The sequence below is a fragment of the Tachyglossus aculeatus genome, chromosome 20 (assembly GCF_015852505.1).
Source record: "Tachyglossus aculeatus isolate mTacAcu1 chromosome 20, mTacAcu1.pri, whole genome shotgun sequence".
Classification (NCBI taxonomy): Eukaryota; Metazoa; Chordata; class Mammalia; order Monotremata; family Tachyglossidae; genus Tachyglossus; species Tachyglossus aculeatus.
Window position 1 is genome coordinate 8,871,730 of NC_052085.1, and position 22,071 is coordinate 8,893,800.

General features: G+C 44.4%; 1 long non-coding RNA gene across 1 annotated transcript in view; it reads right to left on the bottom strand.

Annotated features, from left to right (window-relative positions):
• Positions 1-819: 819 nt before the first annotated feature.
• LOC119941499 overlaps positions 820-22,071 on the bottom strand; it is a 43,872-nt gene continuing 22,620 nt past the window's right edge. Inside the window, exons 2-3 of the long non-coding RNA XR_005455219.1 lie at positions 3,176-3,293; positions 820-876 (exon numbers count right to left, since the gene is read on the bottom strand). This is a non-coding gene — a long non-coding RNA (uncharacterized LOC119941499). The remainder of the gene's footprint in view (positions 877-3,175; positions 3,294-22,071) is intronic.

A 22,071-nucleotide genomic window follows, 5' to 3' on the forward strand; every position in this document is an offset into this window, starting at 1 on the left:
AATTCCCCAGGCTAACAATTCTTTCTTAGCGATCTCTGAAGATTGATTTAACATCCAGGCCTAATACATGCATTTGTCAATATTCAAATGCAAACCCTGGTGGATGAATAACTGGAAGTTTAAACAGTCCCTCAAGTAACTTTACAGACCAGCCTGTAACAACTCCAAGCTGCTTCACACAGTACTGAGAAAACAACCCAGGGTTTCCAGGACTACTTGGTGCAGATTCATAGATGTTTGTAATAGTTTCGAAGAAGGTGCTCGGCTTTACTCTGCCACTACCCATCCATCGTTAATAGAGTCATGTCGTCCTTTTTTAAAACCAAAAAGTAGAATGCAAATGGAGTGAACCCACTACAAACTTAAATGACATTATTGTTCGGACTCCAGGAGAACAGAAAAGCAAAGACATTTAAAATTGAAGCTGACACCATCCCTTAACCTTGACCCAAGTCAATTCAGTTTCACCTCTTCATGCCTCAGTCATCACAGCTGGAAGACCAAGTTTGGGGGAAAAAAAAACCCTCCCAAAAAAACCCACACAGGCCTTTGCTAAGAAGCAGATGCTACATGTTGGTAGAACTCCCCTGGGACAATAAATTATAGAAATAAAGCCTCACTTTGCCTGCGGTGCTTAGGTTCCAACACTCTACATCACAGAAGGCACACTATTGAAACAGAGGGGTAAATTAAGGAAAAGATGTCTTCACTTAATTTAAGGTTTTCTTGCTTTGGTCAGTTTGTGTCCTAGAAACATTTAAATGAGTTTTATTTTTTCAAAAGAGCCTTCTTTAGAGCTTTAAAAAATACCTAGAGTACCTTGTGTCTCTCTGTCCCGAGGCATACTCTGTTGGTGAAAAATTGCTTATCTTGTCCCTATATTTGGACAAAAGAAAGGGACCTTTCAGAATGTGATATTAAACTGAATAATCAAATGATAAATGTTGATGAATCAGGACATTACTAACTGTAATTACAGGGCAACACTCGTTAAGCGTTGCTTGACTAATAACAATAGTTGTGGTATGTATTAAGCACTTACTATGTGCCATGCACTGTTCTAAGCACTGAGTTAATACAAGATAATCAAGTCGGATCCAGTCCCCATCCCTCACGGGGTTCACAATCTAAGGAAGGGAGAGGCCGGTTTATTTAATGCCCCTTGTATAGTTGAGAAAACTGTGGCACAGATAATTCACTGGCATCTTGAAACTTATAAAGGCTGTTCTCTTAGTGACCAGCTGAAGCATCATGTGCAGACATAAGAGGGATACCGTTATAGTTTGCAGCAGCAGGCACTAAAAATGTGCCTATCTCAAAGATGGCAGAAGAGTCTTAAGAAGGACCACTGCAGCACCAAGCCTTGGTTGGCCACCGATGGCAACAATCGATACCAGACACCCAGGGGCACGAGATGTTTCGTTCATTCATTCAGTCATATTTATTGAGCGCTTACTGTGTGCAGAGCACCGTACTAAGCACTTGGGAGACTAAAATATTACAATAAGCAGACACAGTCCCTGCCCACAGTAACATGCGTTACTCTGGGCATGTAGTGCAATACAGTGGCATCATCTGGAATATTTTCCAGAAGTCTGACCAAGCCTAGAGGGCTTTTCTGGGTGGGAGGCAGAATGTGTCTGGAGCCCCTTAAGCCCTCAGGACATACACCCTGCTTCTGAGCCCTTGGGACTCTGAAGATAAAAATCCCGGACACAGAGGCATCTGCTGCCATATCCATACCAACAAGGAACTGATCAGCTGAAAACTGGACAGCCCGGTATAAATCCGGGCAAATGGCCACCTCGGCCAAGACAAAAAGAGAATAAGACAGGGTGGGGGCTGAGGGTGCGGGGAGGAGGTTGTTATTGTTTGGTGTGAGTCTTTAATTACTTTGAGAAAAAAAAAAAAGCCTTGGCTTGGAGTTGAAGTTCGTTTGGTTCCAGGTGGCAGGAAAACAGTTCTCAGGCAAATCCAAATTGGGCCAACGTCTGAGTGCCCTCCTGATGCTTACATGGTTGATAATGGAGTGTGCCAATCACTGCTGGGGAGGGAGTGAGAGGTGGGGGGCGGGGTGAGGCAGCTACAAGATCCCCCCCCTTTCTAACAGCTGGTTCAAACCGGGAGGAAGAGGGACACCAATTCTTATCCCCAGTGAGCCCCTATCTTGCAAACTGGCTCCTGGCTCTTTGCAGAGCCCCAGAGCATGGATAAATGCCTGCTACCAGCATCCCACAAATTCCTGTTTAAGAATTACAAAGAGAGGGGGATAGGGAGAGAGGGAGAGAGAGAGGGAGGGAGGGAGAGAGGGAGAGAGAGAGAGAGAAATGTTTTCCATTCTATACCCCCACCCACTCATTCAGTCTGTGATCAAGGGTCTTATTCAGTTCAGCCTCAAAGATAGAGGTTTAGGGGGATAATAGGAGTTTCATACAGTAAAAAGGAAGACAGATAGAATGAAAAGGAGGAATGAGTCCTGGCACAAGGAACGGGGCTTTCAGACTGTTGGAAAGACTGACTCCGGAGAAAGGAGGAGACCACACACGCACCAAAAAAAAGTGTGTGTGTGTGTATAGTGTCACAGAAATAAAGCCGGCTGGATAATTATTTTTGAGACCTATACAGTGAGGATAGTATCATGAGAAAAATAAGTATAGCATTATTATAGACAGTGGACAGAAAACAAATTCAGTGTTGGTACACCCAAAAAGACATTAGCCCAGTCCCTTCCTGGATCAGAATGACAGCTAATTTTTCTCTCCTTGTTAGTTCCTCGCAAGGAAGGCAGCAAGGTTAATCTGCCTGAAGAAAGCAAGAACGGCTAGAGCCTGTCAGCCTGCTTCTTCAGGTGCCCTGTGGGCTGAGGAATATACACTTCGGTTTTTTTCCACTTTCCCTGAAAAGATGTGGACTAGAACTTTTGAATTCTATCCTCTACTGTGCGGCCAGAGGTGGGAGGAGAGACCCCTGTCATATAGAGAGACTCTGCCCTGTTCTTGGGATATCACTTCTTTTCTCCCTCAACTAGGCTGAGAGCAGAATTCAGATTACTTTCTTAATTTATAGACTTTACTTATAGGCATACAATTAAAAAAAAATCCCTGGTAATGGCAGACCACCAGACACATGTACTTAGTCATCAAGGAAGAAAACATTTTTCAAAAGAACAACTTACCAGTGACCCAAAGTGGCTTTTAAATATATAAGTGCTATTGGGGCTGAATAGCGTGAAAGGAACCATCAAAATCCCTGTCTTGGCCAGCTGTGGAGGCTGTGATTGATTTCTGAAAAACCTATAGAGAAAAAGGGTTAAAAGGGGACCATATAAGAAGTAAAAGAAATAAATTGAACGCACATGTGCAATCATTATTCATAGGAACGTTCCCTGTATTACTTCATAACACAGCTGTATACACAAAAAAAAACAGTCCAGTTTGGTTTCTTCTTATTTGAGTCTTATTAATTTCTGTTTAATGGAACACAAATGTTTGTGTTCTTCATTTTGACGAATGCAGCCGAGTTTTGTATTTGCTAAGCATTAGCTAGCATGGCTGTGACCGTCTAATACAAATGTTTCCAGGCCTTTCAGAGCTCCTGACAGGGCATCTTTTGAGCATGACAGTTGCCATGGTCACCAGAGGGCCTATTTGCAAGGAAAATTGAGAGCGATGTTCATTACGTCAAAAACCACGTTGGGGGAAAAAAGGACAATGTTTGCTTCTTGTGCTGACACTTAGCTGTTTGTTGTACTCACCGCCCACACGCTTTTACCCAACAATATCTCATTCAGCTGCAGAAGTCAAAGTTTGCATCTCCTATCATTCCAGCTGTACTGGTCAGAGGGAGCGTGTACTGAATATCATCGCTCGCAAAATACCAGCCCTGACAAAACTGGAAGGATTGACAACTTCGTGGTAAAGTCGCGGTTAAGAGACCCTCAACATTATGCGGCTGCATTCAAGTTAGAACCTCTCTGTCACCCCGCTTGTGCTTTCAACCCTAAAGGGGTGGAGGGAGTTCTCTTGGAGGGTGGTGTTGTGTTCTACACGGGCTTCATGTTAGACTAAACCCACCTTCTGGCAACTGTCGATTTAGTGGGGAATAGCGGATTAGGTGGAGATGATTGGATACCACCATGATGACTTTTTTAATACGAACTCCTTTGATACGGTTGTTTTTTACACCTTAGTCACTTGTTCCTAACTGACTCTATCACATACTATAAAGTTGCAAAACACACTATGTACTATATAGAAGAATCGGGCAGAGACAAAGTGGGAAGTGTAACAGCACGGCCTAGTGGATAGAGCACAGCCTGGGAGTCAGAGGACCTGGTAACACACTTGTCTGCTGTATGACCCTGGTCAAGTCATTTAGCTACTCTGCCTCAGTTACTTCATCTGTAAAATGGCGATAAAATACACAGTCTCCTAACCTCTGAAATTCTGAGCCCCACATGAGACAGGGACAGTTTCCAATTTCCTTCTATTGTAGCAATCCCAGTATTTACTACAGTGCTTAACACTACAATTATTATTATTGTGATTATTATCATAATCATCACATCTTAACCAATGCCTGCATAAACAACTATTTCTTCCTACCATGAATTTATTTTATTTTGTTAGTATGATTGGTTTTGCTCTCTGTCTCCCCCTTTTAGACTGTGAGCCCACTGTTGGGTAGGGACTGTCTCTATACGTTGCCAACTTGTACTTCCCAAGCGCTTAGTACAGTGCTCTGCACACAGTAAGCGCTCAATAAATACGATAGATGATGATGAATCTACAGCGTTTAGAACAGTGCTCACGGCTTAGAACAGTGCTCAGTGCTTAGAACAGTGCTTGGCACATAGTAAGTGCCTAACAAATACCATCATTATTATTATTATTATTACTTGCGCCAATTTGTCGATCGCATTACATCAGAACAGAGTCATGTTGTGGGAAGAACGGTCCCAAATTCTTTCATCATGTATATAACTCGAGTAATGAAAACAAATGTCTTAGCAGAACTTGGAGACAGCATTTAAAGAGCACAGGACTGGGGATCTGGAGACCTGGGTTCTAATCCCAGCTCTGCCACTTGGTTAATTCACTGGCTTCTACATAGTAAGCAATGTGACCTAGTGGATAGAGCACAGATAAGCCTGGGGATCAGAAGGAACTGGGTTCTAGTCCTGGCTCTGCCACTTGTCTGCTGTTACCTTGGGCAAGCCACTTTACTTCTCTGTGCCTCAGTTACCTCATCTGTAAAATGAGGATTAAGATTGTGTGCCCTATGTGGAACATGGACTGTGTCCAACCTGATTACCTTGTATTTACCCCAATGCTTAGAACAGTGCCTGGCACATGATAAGTGCTTAAATACCATAAAAAAACACAACACTGCAATTATCATTACTAAGTAGGTATAGATATGATTTCTCTCCCTCTCCATCCCCCATCTTACCTCCTTCCCTTCCCCACAGCACCTGTATATATGTATATATGTTTGTACATATTTATTACTCTATTTATTTATTTATTTTACTTGTACATATCTATTCATTTTATTTTGTTAGTATGTTTGGTTTTGTTCTCTGTCTCCCCCTTTTAGACTGTGAGCCCACTGTTGGGTAGGGACTGTCTCTATATGTTGCCAACTTGTACTTCCCAAGTGCTTAGTACAGTGCTCTGCACACAGTAAGCGCTCAATAAATACGAATGATTGATTGATTGATTTCTATGAACATGTCATATAGAGAAGCAGCGTGGCTCAGTGTGAAGAGCCCAGGCTTGGGGGTCAGAGGTCATGGGTTTGAATCCCAGCTCTGCTGCTTGTCAGCTGTGTGACTTTGGGCAAGTCACTTAACTTCTCTGAGCCTCAGTTCCCTCATCTGTAAAATGGGGATGAAGACTGTGAGCTCCAAGTGGGATATCCTGATTACCTTGTATATCCCCCCCAGTGCTTAGAACAGTGCTTGGCACATAGTAAGCGCTTAATAAATACCATCATTATTATTATAGAGACTAGACTGTAGCTCTAGACCAGATTCCAGACTATAAACTCATTATGGATAGGGAATATTGTGCCATATAAGTTGTATTATACTCTCCCAAGTGCTTAGTCCTGTGATCTATACACAGTAAGTGTTCAACAAATACCACTAATTGATATACACAAAAGTTCATCGCCTCCCCCAGATGAACAGATGTACAATAAAAAGAGGCATCGTAACTCCAAGACAAAATGAGTGAATTTTTCAGTAGCTGGGATTTCAAGTAAGAGGTCCTTAATTCCCTCAAAATCCCGTTGGGTGATCATTCTATAGGTGGCACTCCCATGCACGCACCCCCCCCCCCCCCCCCCCCCCCCCCCCCCCGCCCCCAACACCCACAGTCACTAACTGGCCCAAGGGTAACACTAGAGAAGGCTTAAGTGGGAACAAGTAGTGCTTGGTTTTATTCAGCATAATGACATTTTGTCATGCCTCAATTTCACCATCTGTAAAGTGGGACTAATAGTTCTATGGGAAAGAGGCTTTGAGAGTCTCGAGGGAAGGGACCTGGGAATGTGAAAAGTATTATTAAAGTGTTACAAGCACTTTGTGTTTTCCCTTGTGCTTTAACAGTCATTTTTATTAGTTGAGCAATGGAGGTTACAGCCTCAAACTCAAGGAAAAGCTAGACAAACTGGAATACGAGAAACTGATGGTAATGCCTGGGATCTTTTTAAGATAACGTTCACCTTTATCACTGGGGCTGAGGGACAGTGTTCCACAGGTGGCTACCATATGACTGACGTAGGACCCTTATTCATTTCCCCTTCCTTGTCAGTTCCTCAAATAGAGCCTCCTTAGAGGAACTCTCCTCAGCCCTCACCTGTTCCAGAGACAACTCGTCCCCGACCCTGACCGTGAGTAGCAGACGGATAATAATAATAATAATAATAGTAATAACAATGATGGCATTTATTCAGCGCTTACTATGTGCAAAGCACTGTTCTAAGCACTGGGGAGGTTACAAGGTGATCAGGTCATCTCACGGGGGGCTCACAGTCTTAATCCCCATTTTACAGATGAGGGAACTGAGGCACAGAGAAGTTAAGTGACTTGCCCAAAGTCACACAGCTGACAATTGGCAGAGCTGGGATTTGAACCCATGACCTCTGACTCCAAAGCCCAGGCTCCTTCCACTGAGCCAGACTGTTCTCATTACTGGCTCTCTAAATTTTTCCCTGGAGATGCCCGGGGATGGACCAATCTTCATTGCCCCCTCTAGGTCCAGCAAAGGGGAAGAGCAGTGGCCAGAATCTATGTTCTGCTTCCTTTCTGTGAATTACCTCTTCCTGCTCCTGGGCCCCTTCCTTCTTCTCCATGCCTTTGGGCTCTTTCCCAACACCTCTACAGGCACCATGACCCTCATGAACAAAAGCGATCTCACCGGGTTTCTTCTGAATGGTAAAACCAAAGAGTAAACTGCATGACCCTCTGACGTAATGCTAATGGTAACTTTAGTAAAATCACCTGGACCTGACAACATTCCTGCAGAGTTATACCAACAAGAAGAGATCTTGCTCTTCGCATACTTGCACTGACATTTCCTTGACCCACAGAACATGACACACTGCCTCAAGCCCTCAAAGGTGTCATCATTGTCCCCACCTTGAAGAAGAAAGGGGAGAGCTGCCTGTGGAAACCACCAGCACCTTGTTCTGCTCACCATCTCTCGTGAGAGTCTAACTTAAATCCTTCTGGACAGACTTCTGAAGATGGGTCAACTGTACACTAAGTGAATTGCAGGGCTGCCTCATACAAAGGTGAAACATAGCAGATTTTTTTTTCTTTAACCGTATTGTTAAGCACTTACTATGTGCCAGGCATCGTTCTAAGTGCTGTGGTAGATAAAAGGTAGTCAGGTTGGACACAGTCTAACAGGGGACTCATAGTCTTAATCTCTATTTACAGATGGAGTTAACCAAGGCAAAAAGAAGTGCAGTGACTTCCCCGAGGTCATGCAGCATACAAGTGGCAGAGCCAGGATTAGAACCCGGAAGGGAGGGAGGGAGAGTAAATGAATACACATGCAGGAAGGCCCATGGTTAGTGTCCCCCCGGCCAGTAGGGATGGTGTCTTTGTCTCCTTCTGTCATCATCTGTATCTCCGACTCCTCTTCCACTCCTTTTTACTAATCAGCAAACTCCCAGCGGGTAGGGATCATGTCTATTAATTCTATCATACTCTTCCCACAGCAGGAGCTCAAAGAGTATAAATGATTGATTTCCTATCAACCTTTTCCCTCTCCCTCTCCACTCACATATGTTTAAAACACCAATGTCGATTCCCAGAAGTCCCGCCCCCTGTTCCATTGAGGCCCTTAGACAACCTGGTCACTTTGCCGATTGGACATGCAAGTGAAAGCCAAGGGGTACTCTCCCTGTCTTGTCCCAACACAGGCTCTTTCAAAGCACTTTATGGTTCCATTTTGTAGCACTTATTTCTCCTGAAGCCTTTCCTCTGTTGGACAGAATCAGCTGTGTTCAGAGATATAAACACCCGATAATGAAAAGAATAAGTGGATGCTAGTAAAAATGATAATATCTCATAATACCCTGAATTTGGAGAGCACCTATTTTTCCAAAGTGCTTTCCCATTATGTATCTTCTTCTGTCTTTAAAGCATCTCTGTGAGGTAGAGTGGGGTGGGTATTATTTTCCCCATTTGACTGATGCGGAAGTTGAGACACTCAGAGAGGGTGAGTGACTTTTCCAAGGTCACAATGCAGGCTGGGTGACTAGAACCCAGATCTCCTGACACCTCATGCTCTTTCCATTAGATGACTGCTGCCTCGAGGCTCTTTGGAGAGCAGTTTCCTTCTTTCTTTTAAGTTTAGTCTCTCTTACATAATGGAAAGATCTTGAATTCTGCCTTGGGCCCTCACACACTACTTGGGGTCACCACACAGGAGAGATTTCACAGACTTCTTCCTCAGGAAGACCAATTTTACCAATCTCTAAATCCCAAATTTGCTTCTCTTATTTCTATTCTAATGGTAGAGTGATTCTTCAGTCAGTTCCCACTGAAGAACAGGACTGTAAACCACATTAAATAAGAACTTTAAGTATTGAACACTGAGCTCAGATTCTTGTGCCAGGTTCAAAATGTTGTTCCTTATTCCAAGAACTGTGCATTCCTCATGTATGTGAAAGGTGTTGCCTGATCTTTAGCGGATCCAGGTTGATTATTTAGCCATTTCAAGGTCTCTTGCTACAAAAAAAAAAACTGAAGGCATCAAAGTGAAAGAAAGTAACTCACACTAGAGAATAATACATTTTCCACTGTGCTCTTTTTTTAAGCTTAGATAACTTGCATAGACTAAATCATTTCACTTTACACCACATTTCTTGTTCCAGTAAGCACCACAAAAATATCCTCAAAACACTTATTTCCTGAAGTTCATAGTTTTCCTGAAAATCATTTTGTGATAAATGGGGATCAAAAAATATTAACCTCATTTGCAGATGAGATAGCTGTGGCTGAAACGGGGAGAAAAATGTTACACAAAGAATAACAGTATCAAAAACAGGTCCTAGGAATCATATCTATCAACTGTATTGGACTCTCCCAAACAGTGCAGTGCTCCACACGCAGTAAATGTTCATTAAATAGCATCACTTGATAGAGCTGAGCCTCCTCTAAATGGCTGCACTGTATTATTACTACAATGGAAACATACCCGCTTGTGTAACTGGATTTAAAATCTGTGATTGCTTTGCAAATTCACCGTATAAAAAGAGAGAAAGGATATCCCTGTAAAAACCCACAATGCCTAGAGCATGTTTTTCATCAACCCCCTGCTTTGAGATATGCAGGAGACTAGAAACCAGAAAGCTTCCAGAAGGCTGAGGAAAACGATGTGGCAAGAGCAGAGTTCTGGGGTAGGAAATGGCCTCCGTTTGCCTCAGTAAGGCCCTGTGGACAGCGGAATACCACAGGGAAACTGGCTGCTCCAGCCAGAGGTAAGAAGGTCCAGGACAAGGGTGTAAATGACACGTTGTCTTTAGATCAATTAATCCATGACATTTATTATTATATGATGGTATTTCCTAAGCTTTTACTATGTGCCAACCACTTGTCTAAACCCTGGGACAGACACAAGATCATCAGGTCAGACAGGGTGCCTCTCCCATACAAGGCTCCTCAAATCCGAGAGGATGAATATGTATTTTATTCCCATTTTAAAGATGAGAAAACAGGCACAGAGAAGTTCAGTGACTTTCCCCAAGTCACAAAACAGGCACATGATGGAGCTGGGGTCTCCTGGCACCCATTTCCGTGCTCTTTCCACCAGGTCACACACTCTCTTCAGCACTGGCTAAGTACAAAACACTGCACTACGTGCTTGGGAGAGAACATCTGAAGCAGGCACATGTTCACGGCCCTCAAGGGCTTACACTCCAACAGAGGAGAAAGGTTTTTGTGAAACAAATGTTTACAAAAAACTTCAAAATAATTTACAAGTTGTGGAAGTATGGGGAACGAAAATAGAAGAGGTAGTATGAATGTCAGGATGAAATAGCTGAACGAATACTTGAGTGGACACTGAAACAACTTAAAACAAGAAACATATTGTAAATATCAACTACAATAGAGTACAATTATACAATGAAAAGAACAACAGGACTGGGAGTCAGGAGATCTGGGTTCAATTCCTGGTTCTGACATTTGTTACGAGAGGCTCTAGTGGACCAGAAAAAAACCTGGGTGTGCTACAACCGCAAGTTCAGAATCAGAAACAAAATAGGTCTGCCTGGTGTCTGCCCACATTAGCTACTTCAAATTTCTTTAGCTAAGCCATCGGGACTGAAGCAGAGCTTGTCTGGGGACAGAGGGTTTTGGTGTGGATGACAAGAAGGGCTGCCATCATACACAGGAGAGCTTCCTTGATCATCGCTGCAGGGAGGAATGTGCCTGGCCTAACACATTCTGATCAGTGGACCACATATGTTGGTGTTCCATCAATTGGGTAAAGACAGGAGTATTTCCCTCATGTCTGGGACTAACCAGGGGTGTGGCAGATGAAAAAAATTGCAAGAAAGATACTCAGCCTGAGTATCAGAGCCTTCAATCAATCACCCGTATTTATTTAGCGCTTACTGTTTGCAGAGCACTGTACTAAGCACTTTTGCTTAGAAAGCCCCCAGATGAGACATATCAGAGGCTCACCTGGAGCAAGAAGGGGCTCTGAAGAGAAGAGACAAAAAGCCAGCCAGCGTGGAAGCAGCAAGGCCCAGTGGTTCTACTTCGAGTTCCAGCTTCCGCCATTTGCCTGCTGTGGGACTTGGGCCCAGTCACTTGACCTCTCTGGGCTTCAGTTTCCTCCCCTGTAAAATGGGGATAAGATAGACCGTGAGCCCCTGGTGGGACAGGGGCTTGTCTGATCTGATCACCTTGCATCTCTCCCGAAGCTAGCACAAAGTAAGTACTTAACAAATGCCATTATTATAGATGGGATGAGAGGCAAGAGATACCAGGCTCTGCAGGACACATGCCTCGCCATGGTCAGAGGGAGGGAAGAACCTGGGCCATGCAGGGATGAAACGGGTCTGCCACCGTCTGAGTGGGAGGGGACTCAGGGCACCCAGCAAGGATGGAAAACTGAGCAGGAGAGAGAAGGGAAGGAGATGGAAGGAGGGGTACGGGTGGGGGAGAAAAATGATAGAGAGCAGGGAAATTGTCCCCCCTCCTCCTGTTGAAATTGGCCCCCCAGCAGTGCAAGGCCTGTTTTTTTCCCCTAAGCAAAAATATCCCAAGGATATACATTCGAGGGATCTGCTCGAGGCACTGAAATGAATGAGGGGACGGGCGGTGCTGCCTGCCCTAATTAAAAGACTCATGATCTCATGGCTTCAGTTCAGAAGGTGCACGGTCCTTCTGGATGCCTGTCACATAAACAAAGACGGATTATAAATGATAATGCTCTTGGCCAGGGCCCAGATTGTTAGTGTAAAGACCAGATGAATCTGAGAAATATAATCATAATATGCTCAGAGGAGATCCTCTCAAGACCACTGAGTGAGTTAAGCCTGCCCCAGGGCTAGCCTGATTTGAGCTTTGGCCAGCAAGGTTTTTATGCGGAGTACTTACCACAGCAACCATGGCAACCACCACAATACAACAGTATCCACACTGCCTCCGAGATACAGAAGACCTTCTCAGAGACACACTAACGAATTTAGGATGTGAACTTTTGTACTCCGGGAGGTGGGGGTGGGGAGGTGGGAATTTGCTATGCAAAAAAAACGGACGTACTTTCTCCTCTTTTATTACTTTTATAATGAGATGAGTTTTATTTTGTTTTACACAGAATGCTTCTCCGTCCCGCCTCCTCTCTCCTTAGCCTCGCTCAGAGATTACTGCAAACAGCAAGAACTCGGGCAATTTTCAAGGTGAATGTTGAGACAGGGGAAGTGGCAACGTGAGCCGGGACTTTGTTTGTGATCATGTGATGTGCTTTCGGTGGCCACCCCTCCTGTGACCTCCCTGGGAGAGGAACCCTATAAGATTCCAGCTGTGGGCATGCAATCTGCTCCACTCTGGGTGAAAACAGAAGAGTTTCTCTTGGAAACCAGCTCCCGCTTTTAGGCGCAATGCAAATCCCTTGCAAAGTCATTATCTCCCTTCCTTATCTGCCTGCTTAAACTCTGGATCTACAAACAGCATTCCTGGGCTGGCTGCAAGGCTTTGAAAGGACTCAAATCTGGCAGGTGTACAATTCTGGGTGACATGTGATGAGAGAAATTAGTGTTTGTTATCACTTAGCCATCCCTCCTCTGGAGAGGCTGGCATCTCATCCCACTTTAGATACAATGGACAGGTGAGCCGCTGGGGTGATTTTTGCAGTTTCTAAGGTTAACATGTGGCTTCTGTAGTCAATCAATCATATTTATTGAGCACTTGCTGTGTGCAGCATGCTGCTAAGTGCTTGGGAGAGTACAGTATAACAAGAGTTGGTAGACATGTTCCCTGCCCACAACGAACTTACACTGTAACTCTGGATGATGCGACCAAAACCCATTTTACAGGTCACCGAGTCCAAGAAACCAGATCTCTTTCCTGTTCAGAAATGGTGATGACCTAACAAAATGATCTTTTTTCAAGTCTTTTCCTCCTTTCCTTCACACCCTGGGCTTAACACAGCAGGAGGGAGAGAACAGTTTTTTTGCCAGTCAGCAAGGCTGAGGCATTTCTGTAGTAGAATCCATGTATATAAGTTTATATTCCAACAGTGGTAAAGTTGCACTCAAATACTTTCCATTTGGGACTTTTTACTAATTCAGATTGGATTATGTCTTCTTCTGAGCCCAAGGTTAAAGTCTCACCATCCGGAGCTTCATCATCAAATCCAAGGGGTATCTATATTACAGAGTCCAAATTAATGAGGTCTACTACAGTGTGATTTATATTTTTAGTATTGTGGTGCTTGCCTCCCCTCTAGATTGTAAATTCCCAGTGGGCAGGGAGTACGCCAACCAATTCTGTTGTACTTTCCCAAGTGCTGCACACAGTAAGCACTCAATAAATACTACTCATTGATAAAATTTCTGAAATTACTCTGTTCCATGTACATGGATCAACTGTTAGCCCCACGCAGGACAGGGGACTGTGTCTGACCTGCTTAACTTGTAGCTACCCAGCATTTAGTGCCGTGCTGGGCAGGGAGTAAGTGCTTAAATACCATTAACATATGTGCATATATGAAGTCTAGCAGAGCGGAGCAAACACACATATGGTGGTTTTTCCATTTTCTAGCTGGTGATGAGACTATTTTGATTAATTAGCTATGCTGCGTTGACAGCAACTCTGCAGTTGTGAATGAAGAGACTAAAAGCACTGTGGACAGATGCACTGTTCACCACGGAATGGCTCAGGTGCACTTCTCCAGTGATAAGGCTAGGACAGCTGGTGACTGGCCAAGGAAAGGACTACGAACTTCCCAGCTGGAGAGTTGACCCTGACCCTTGTGAGGCAATAACCTTGTCTCATGCTTGAAAGGCTGGATCGAGCTGGGAGAGTCAATGCTGCCTAAAAAAATAATAATAGTTATGGTGTTTGTTAAGTTTTTAAAAAGTACCAGGCACTGCCCTAAGCACTGGGGTAATAATAATAATAATAATAATGGCATTTGTTAAGCGCTTACTATGTGCAAAGCACTGTTCTAAGCGCTGGGGGATACGAGGTGATCAGGTTGTCCCATGGGGGGCTCACAGTCTATTTATTTAATTTATTTTACTTTGTTAGTATGTTTGGTTTTGTTCTTTGACTCCCCCTTTTAGACTGTGAGCCCACTGTTGGGTAGGGACTGTCTCTATATGTTGCCAACTTGTACTTCCCAAGCGCTTAGTACAGTGCTCTGCACATAGTAAGCGCTCAATAAATACGATTGATGATGATGATGATGATCCCCATTTTATAGATGAGGTAACTGAGGCTCAGAGAAGTGATGTGACTTGCCCAAGGTCACACAGCGGACATGTGGTGGAGCCGGGATTCAAACCCATGACCTTTGACTCCAAAGCCCGTGCTCTTTCCACTGAGCCACGCTGCTTCTCTGTAGATACAGCTAGGCAGGTTGGACACAGTCCATGATCCACATGGGACCCGCATTTTACAGATGAGAGAAGTGAGGCCCAAAGAAGTTAAGTGACTTGTCCAAGATCATACAGCGGATAAGTGGCAGAGGCAGGATTAGAACCCAGGTCCTCTGGCTCTCAGGCCCGTGTTCTTTATGCTAGGCCATGCTGCTTCCTCCACATGCACTCATGAACGTATCCGTACTTTGTCGTCTCCCTCTCCAGACCGTTAGCTCCTTGTGGGCTCGTTGTGGGCAGGGAATGTACCTACCAACTCTGTTGCATTGTTCTCTCTTAATTGTTTATAAAATGGGGATTAATTATTAGCCCTGTGTGGAATAAGGACTGTGCCTGATCTGATTTTCTGGAGTCTACCCAAGGGCTGTGCACTAATAAATTATTGATAATAGTAATAATAATAGTATTCATTAATAATAATTCAAACACATAAAGGTTAGTGAAGCAGCATGGCTTAGTGGATCTAGAGCATGGGCCTGGGCGTCCGAAGGTCGTGGGTTCTAATCCCAGATCTGCCACATGTCTGTTGTGTGACCGTGGGCAAGTCACTTCACTTCGGGCCTCAGTTCGCTCATCTGTATAATGGGGATTAGACAGACTGTTTCCAACCTGATTAATCTGTATGTCCCCCAGTGCTTAGAACAGTGCTTAGTACATAGTAAGCACTTAACAAGTGCCATCATTATCATTACTATTATTACCACTGACAATGTTGTGAGGCACTACAATCAATTGTGGCAAGATGAATTTAAGGTGAGCATAATGAAGAATTTACACTTAGTGTTATAAGACACTCCGCCCCAGATTAAGAATGCTTTCCCTTGGAGAGAGTGAAGAAAAGGACAGTACTTTTTGACATTTATGGCCACTCTGCATACAGGCAAACACCTGAGGAACCTCCCAGCTCACTGATTCTAAAGCTTATTTATAAAGTTACCCAAACTGCCATTCTTAATTATGATACCAAGGTTGGCCTCATGAAGAAAGAAAAAAAGAAAAAAAAAGATATCACAGTTCCTAAAATTGTTCTCTACCAAAATAAGTGAGAAATAGAATTTAATTTTCTGGTCTGCTTGTTGTAGCCTGCTTCTCTAAGCTTGTCATCAATTCCACTGGAACCCAGGGAATGGAGAAAGATATTTGAATTCAAATGACTCTACTTGATTCATTCCATTCTCCTTATAAAATTGTCTGCTGTAAAATTATGTCTAATGTGAAACAGTTCTGACTTGTAAGCTCCACAGTGCATTAATGCCTATTAAAATTGACCACAGTAGCATTCACCCAGTTGTCGTAACATGTGAAAACCCACAAATATTACAACAATATGGGGAACATGAACCAAGACCCACAAAAATATTCAAATTCAAAAGAACTTCAAGGTGCCTGTCCTGGCTCCGAATAAAATGCCAGCTGAAAAAAATACCACCCGTGGAGTTTGCAGAATGCCTGGATCTATCCCAGAACTCTTCTAATAACTGTGGTATATGTTAAGCTCTTACTATGTGCAAAGTACTGGGGTAGATACAAGACAATCAGACCAGACACCTTCCCTGTTCCACTTGGGACTCAGAGTCTTCTCTGGCCATTTATTACCCCTGCTAAATCTGTTCTGTAAGAGACAACTTTTCTAATATCTGAAATTAGTAGGGATCTCACTGAAATTCTCTGGTGAAGCCCCATTTTGGCACTGCACAAGTTACTAGCCCCTGTCACCCGTCGCCCGGGGATGGGTTCGTTCGGTAATCAGCGCGGCGAGAGCGAGAGAATGACAGGCCGGGGATGGAAAGCCTGAGTTTTATATAAAATGTATTCCGTGAGCCGAACTGAATTATTTAATTGCTTAGGCTCAATGAATTGAACTTCCCTTTTGGGAAGAATGTAATCCGTTAGCAATACTAGAGCTTCCCTAACGGGAGGAACACACTCATATGTTACTCGCGCGTGGCAGAACCCCCAGGTCCCACCCAGGCCGAATTCCCTTACAGTTTGTACGCGGTGGGGTGGAACCCCCAGAGCTCTCACCCATGTGCACTTCCCACTCGGGAGGAATCCACTTGATTTACACCCCTGTAGGGAAGCCCCTAAGCTCCCACCCATGAGGATTTTCCACTTGGGAGGAATCCATTCATTCGTTACATACCCATGGCGAAGCGCCTGGCTTCCAGCCCCACGAGTGCCCAGCGGAACGGGACACTCACCCATCCCACGGCTCCTCACTTGGTGCAGGCCGAGCGGGCTCCTCACGCTCTGGACAGAGGTGCCCTGCAGCCGTCTGCTGCAAGTCTCGATCCTCTGCACAGAGGGCCAGAGGCTGCAGGTATTTATCACCTGTGCTCCTAGGCCATTCCAGCTTCCGGCCTCAGTTTATCCAATCTCTGCCCTGCCCCCTCCTCTATACCTAATTTGATTGGCACAGGGGCGAGGGACACCTTCTGTATTCCCGGCTTGGGCTGTCAATCTAGCAGTTTTGGTTGTGGGGGCGGTATCCCACCCTCACTTCCGAGTTCCGCCTGATGGCTCAGGCAGCCACGAGATAGCATTTGACCTTGAGATGGCCGGTACCCCAGGGTCACTTTGGGAGAGCCCCATAAATCGATTCCTCAATCATCCGAGACCATCTCTGATTTTGCCAGATTCAGTTTAAGACACGCGGGTGACGACATTCTGAAAGTGCGCCCCACGGAAACCATCTCATTCCAGGTCAGTTTCCATGACTCTGCAGTTCTAGGAAATGGCTCCTAGCAAACAGTTTCAGGAAACTTCTCAGCACCAGAGTGAGAGCTTAATAAAGCTGGGTGACGCTCATGGCTTCAGAACAGCTGATTGCGTGGGGAAATTTTTAAGGACAAAATATCGCTGCTCCCCTACCGATCACCCAGCACTGGTCTGTAGAACTACAATAGGCACACGAGACTGAAATGAACTGACAGATGCTAATACTAAGAAATGAGTGGTCTAGCTCTACAACAAACCAGGTGCAGATTATTGGGGCGGAACCCTGAGGCCTCATGGGTCTGAGGCATCGGCACGAACTGACCTAGCACAGCGCCAGTGGATGCTTAATAAATACAATTGTGACTGTGTAAGAGTCACTCTGACACACCCTGTTTCACTAGCCAGGTCATCATTGCCCCATCGCTCCCCAATCCAGACATTCGAGGGTCAGTTTTCTCTCTGACAGCTCACTCTCCATGCAACGTTCATGCTCCTGTGCCCGTTAATCCACAAACTCCAGACAGAAATCCCACTCTGCACTGCTTTTAGAAGTGACTGTTTTAGAGGCAAACAGAGAGGATGCTTTCTACCTATGGTCAGCCACACATCCCAAAGCCATCCTTGCCGGAAGAGGTTGAGAGAGCCAACCAACATCTGGGCCTCTCCTTAGTCCCAGTGCCTGTTATCTACGTGTTTAGGTGGAATTAGGAGTCATGGAAATACAAGGTCTGAGTTTCTTTCTTTGACCAGATGGAAATGGTTATGTTAAAATGCTGATGAAAGCAGAATCTTGGACATATTGTTTTCACAATTAGGACATGGCAAACACAAAGCCCTTCAGCACAAAGCCAGCATGAGAAAATTTAGCTTCCATTTACTGCTATAAATTTTGTTCCCATTGCTGCCAGTAAACACCAACTGCTCAAGTGCAATAGCAAATCCAAATGTGCGTGCCGGACAGAAATAAAAATTATTTGCTGCCTAAATGCTGACGCGAAAGGGATTTTCGCTGACTGCGTCATAGGCAAAAAAACAGAGAAAGGAAGAAGAACTTGGTGCGGTTCTTGATAAGGATTTATTATAGATGTAAAAGATCTCTGGGGAAAGTGAGACCAGCATACTGTAGAAGGATCTGGAAGACGAGAACACACAGCCAACATTCTGGCTCTGAGCATGCATGCTGTAAATGAGATCAGGCACATTAAATCTGGTTACAAGAGGTGCACACGTGGTTTTGCGAGTTGCAGAGTAAGTGAAACCGAAATGCACATCTTGGATGCCCCTCTGTATCTGGATTTCAACCCCAAGGGAAACAGGAAGAAAGAATGTGGTGGCGAACAATCAATTTAGGACTCAAATTTTGGGGAGAGGCTGGGGAAATTCTCTCCTTGTGCAAATTACGTGGTGAGGGATTTTTGAGGGCTCCTCTGACAAGTAGACCTCTGGGATTTGCTTAATACAATTATTAGGAAGCAATCCAAGTTAGTAACCGGCAATCGGATGCCTCCAAAATGGTTCTCCTGGAAAAGCAACTGGGAGGGAGAATCACAAAGTGAGCCGGCCATCCCGACAGCTTGCAAAAATTATTTGGCCTCAAAAACGCAGTTGTTCCACTGACACTGATGGCTATATCTTGATCTCGGTCTCTTAAGGAGCTTCCCACCTTCCACCCCTTTTGTAAAACTGGGTAGGAGAAAGGCAGTATTCCACTTTAATAAACACTCATTCCTCTCATAAACCCAGATTTCCAGGAAAAGCAGAAAATATGAATGTTCTCTCAGTGGTTAATTCCATCATTAATAGTTCATTTAGGGCTAATAACGGATGTTCACCAATCCCGGTATCTGAGGGGTTTTTTTTATATTACCTGTACCAGGTCCTTCCTCCATTATGATGGATAATTAAGAGTTGACCAATTTAGTCAATGGAAAGTTTGAAACTTCATTTTTCAATTCCCATTTGGAGTATAAAACTGTATGTTTTGGAAAATGGTTGGAAATTGGCACTCGAGGCTGAATAGGAGTGTAGGTTTTACTTGAATCTGCTTTTACCATCAGCATTTCCTTGGGATTTAAGAACAAGACAAGATTTAAAGTAGAATAAATGTTAACCTGGTGTTTTTGAGAAGCCTCAGAGTTGAAGGTGCCCTGTCTGACCCTCCCTGTAAATTATCATGGAGCTGATGATGGGCCCTCTCCTATTAGCCTACTCTGTACTGCCACACTGAGGGTATGACAAGGGACCTGAAACCGGGAGTCAGAATATAATTCTTTTCCACCAGGGAATTCTTCCAACTCAACTAAGAGCAGCACCCAAAATCTACAGAGACCGTCACTCAAGAAATGCAGTATGCAGATAAGTGTCCTGAAAACATAATGGCCAGAAGACACAGATGGTTGCAAACAGCTCTGCAGAGCTGGTCTGGTGCCCTGGGTGGACAGTAAGCCAAAAGACAACTGAGGTTCTGCCTGCAAAGATTTTCACCAGAAATCCAACATTTAATATGGTCACCAAATTCTGTTATCTAGGCAGTATGCTATCTAACAAGGAAAGGGAGATAAGAAGCAGCACACAAGATTTAAAAGGCCAGCGTGGCTTTGGGAGACTGATATCAAGTTCCACAGCAGGCTGAAGGGTTACAAAGCAGTGTGGAATGGAGTCCAGTCTACTAAACCCCAGCCATATGCAGGGATAGGGCTGCATCGTCCATGGAGTGATCTTTGAAAACCAAAGATGGCTAAAGATACAGATTGGGCTGAAATCCCAAAAATCAGTCAATGATATTTATTGAGCACTTAACTTTGTACAGACCACTATAATGAGCGCTTAGGAGAAAAACCAACAGATGTTGGTACATGCCCATGGAGGAAGAGTAATTTTGTCCTACTCAGATTTCAGATTTGCTGCGAAAGAAAAAAAAAGCTAGAAAAGCATCAGTTTGTTCTCCCATTTTTTTCTGAACATATGTATCTGAGCATTCCAGACCTCTGGAATAATCCTTCCCTCCCCTTCTCCCCTGTTTCAGTCAGCTAAGGTCAGACCAGGAAGGGATCAGCCAGGACCACACCTGTGTCCCGGCAGGCGCTGGTGGTCAATAAACAAGCCTCAACAGCTAATGACGACGCAAAGAGAACGTAGTACTTGAATTCACCTCTCCTTGTACCTCAGACCACGAGAGACACCCTCCCCAAACACGGGGCCGAGGCAGCAGTTCAGAAAGGCCACTCTTGGCCATGTTACAATCGTTTCCACAATAATCAGCTCTGTCAACCAGTGGGGTTACAGCTCTGGGTGTGGAACGAGCAGCCTGGAGCAGACAGACTTGGAAGCAAAAAAGCCTACTTTCATGTGAATGCCCGTTGTAATCAGAAACAGAGAAGAGAAACACTGACAATGTGAGAAACAGAGGAGGAAGATTCAGAAAGCGTAAACTCTGCAAGGAGAGCCCCTTCGAAGCAGGCTGCTGTAACAAGTTTTTATTGAGGTGTCATCAGCTCTTAATCTTTCCAGTTGGAAGAGGAGAAGCAAGAAAAAACAATAAATCAGGTGCAGAGCAAATACCGTGAGTCCGATCCTATTTTGGTGCTGCTGATCCATCCCTCGCTTCCAGCTGGATCCCGGCAACACATTTTTTCCTGGTAAGCTCGCTGGAAACATTGTAAGGCCAATTGTGCAGGTGCCACCCAACACAAAATTCAGTTTTTCCTTCTATTGCAGATCAGTGCTGCCAGGTTTCATGGTGAAACCTCATACCCGAGAAACAAATGCGGCCGTGGGCTAACGTGGCTTAAAGCCACAAGGCTAAGACCCTCGGCCCATTGAAAGCCTCTTGCCAGTGGCAGGAGGGGGTGTCCGGTCAAAGGTAGATTAAGTGTGAGCATTAAATGTGCATAAGGGCTAATTTCTGCCTTTCCTTCAGTTATCCTCATTAGAAGGAGGCAATAAACTGTCTGGGTGTGGCAAAAAACGAGGTTTTACTCGTGTGCTTCTTCCCCCTGTATACATGTTAAAACTGACATTCAGATTGTGGTTGCAACTGCTCAGCTGCTGTTTGGAAGCCTGTTGCCATTTTGCAGATCTCACTCGGTCACTGGCATTCATTGACCACTGCTGAGAGCTAGGCACTGCACTAAGCCCTTGGGAGACCATGCCAGAAGAAAGCCACTTTCTCTGCCTGCAAAGAGGTCCCAAACTAATGGAGGAGACTGACAAAAAACATTTACTGTACTTCCCAAGCGCTTAGTACAGTGCTCTGCACACAGTAAGCGCTCAATAAATACGATTGAATGAATTTACAGATAATGAAAGCTGGAGGAAAATACTAGTAAAAGCAGAAGGCAGTTGAAGCATGTCCAGATAAAACACAACTGATGCAAATGACTGAATGTACACATAATTTCATAAATAAAAATATACAAGTGGACACTTACTGAGGATAAGATCGAAAAAACGGTGGGGTCTTTACTACCTGACAGAGAGCCAAAGACTGTATACACCTCGAAGGCCACTAGACACTATGTGTCTTCAGAAACTGAAACTTCTTTTCTTAGAAGCTAAAATGGACACCACCATCACCATAACTTTGGAAAAATGTGGCTTTGCCCACCAACCTTTCAGCAGGTAGCCAAAGAGAGGCTGAGTTTTCCAGGGAAAAACTGAGCAGAATTCTATTATTCCTAGCTCCTCTAAAAATCTAACCTCACTGCCAGCAAATGACAGGGC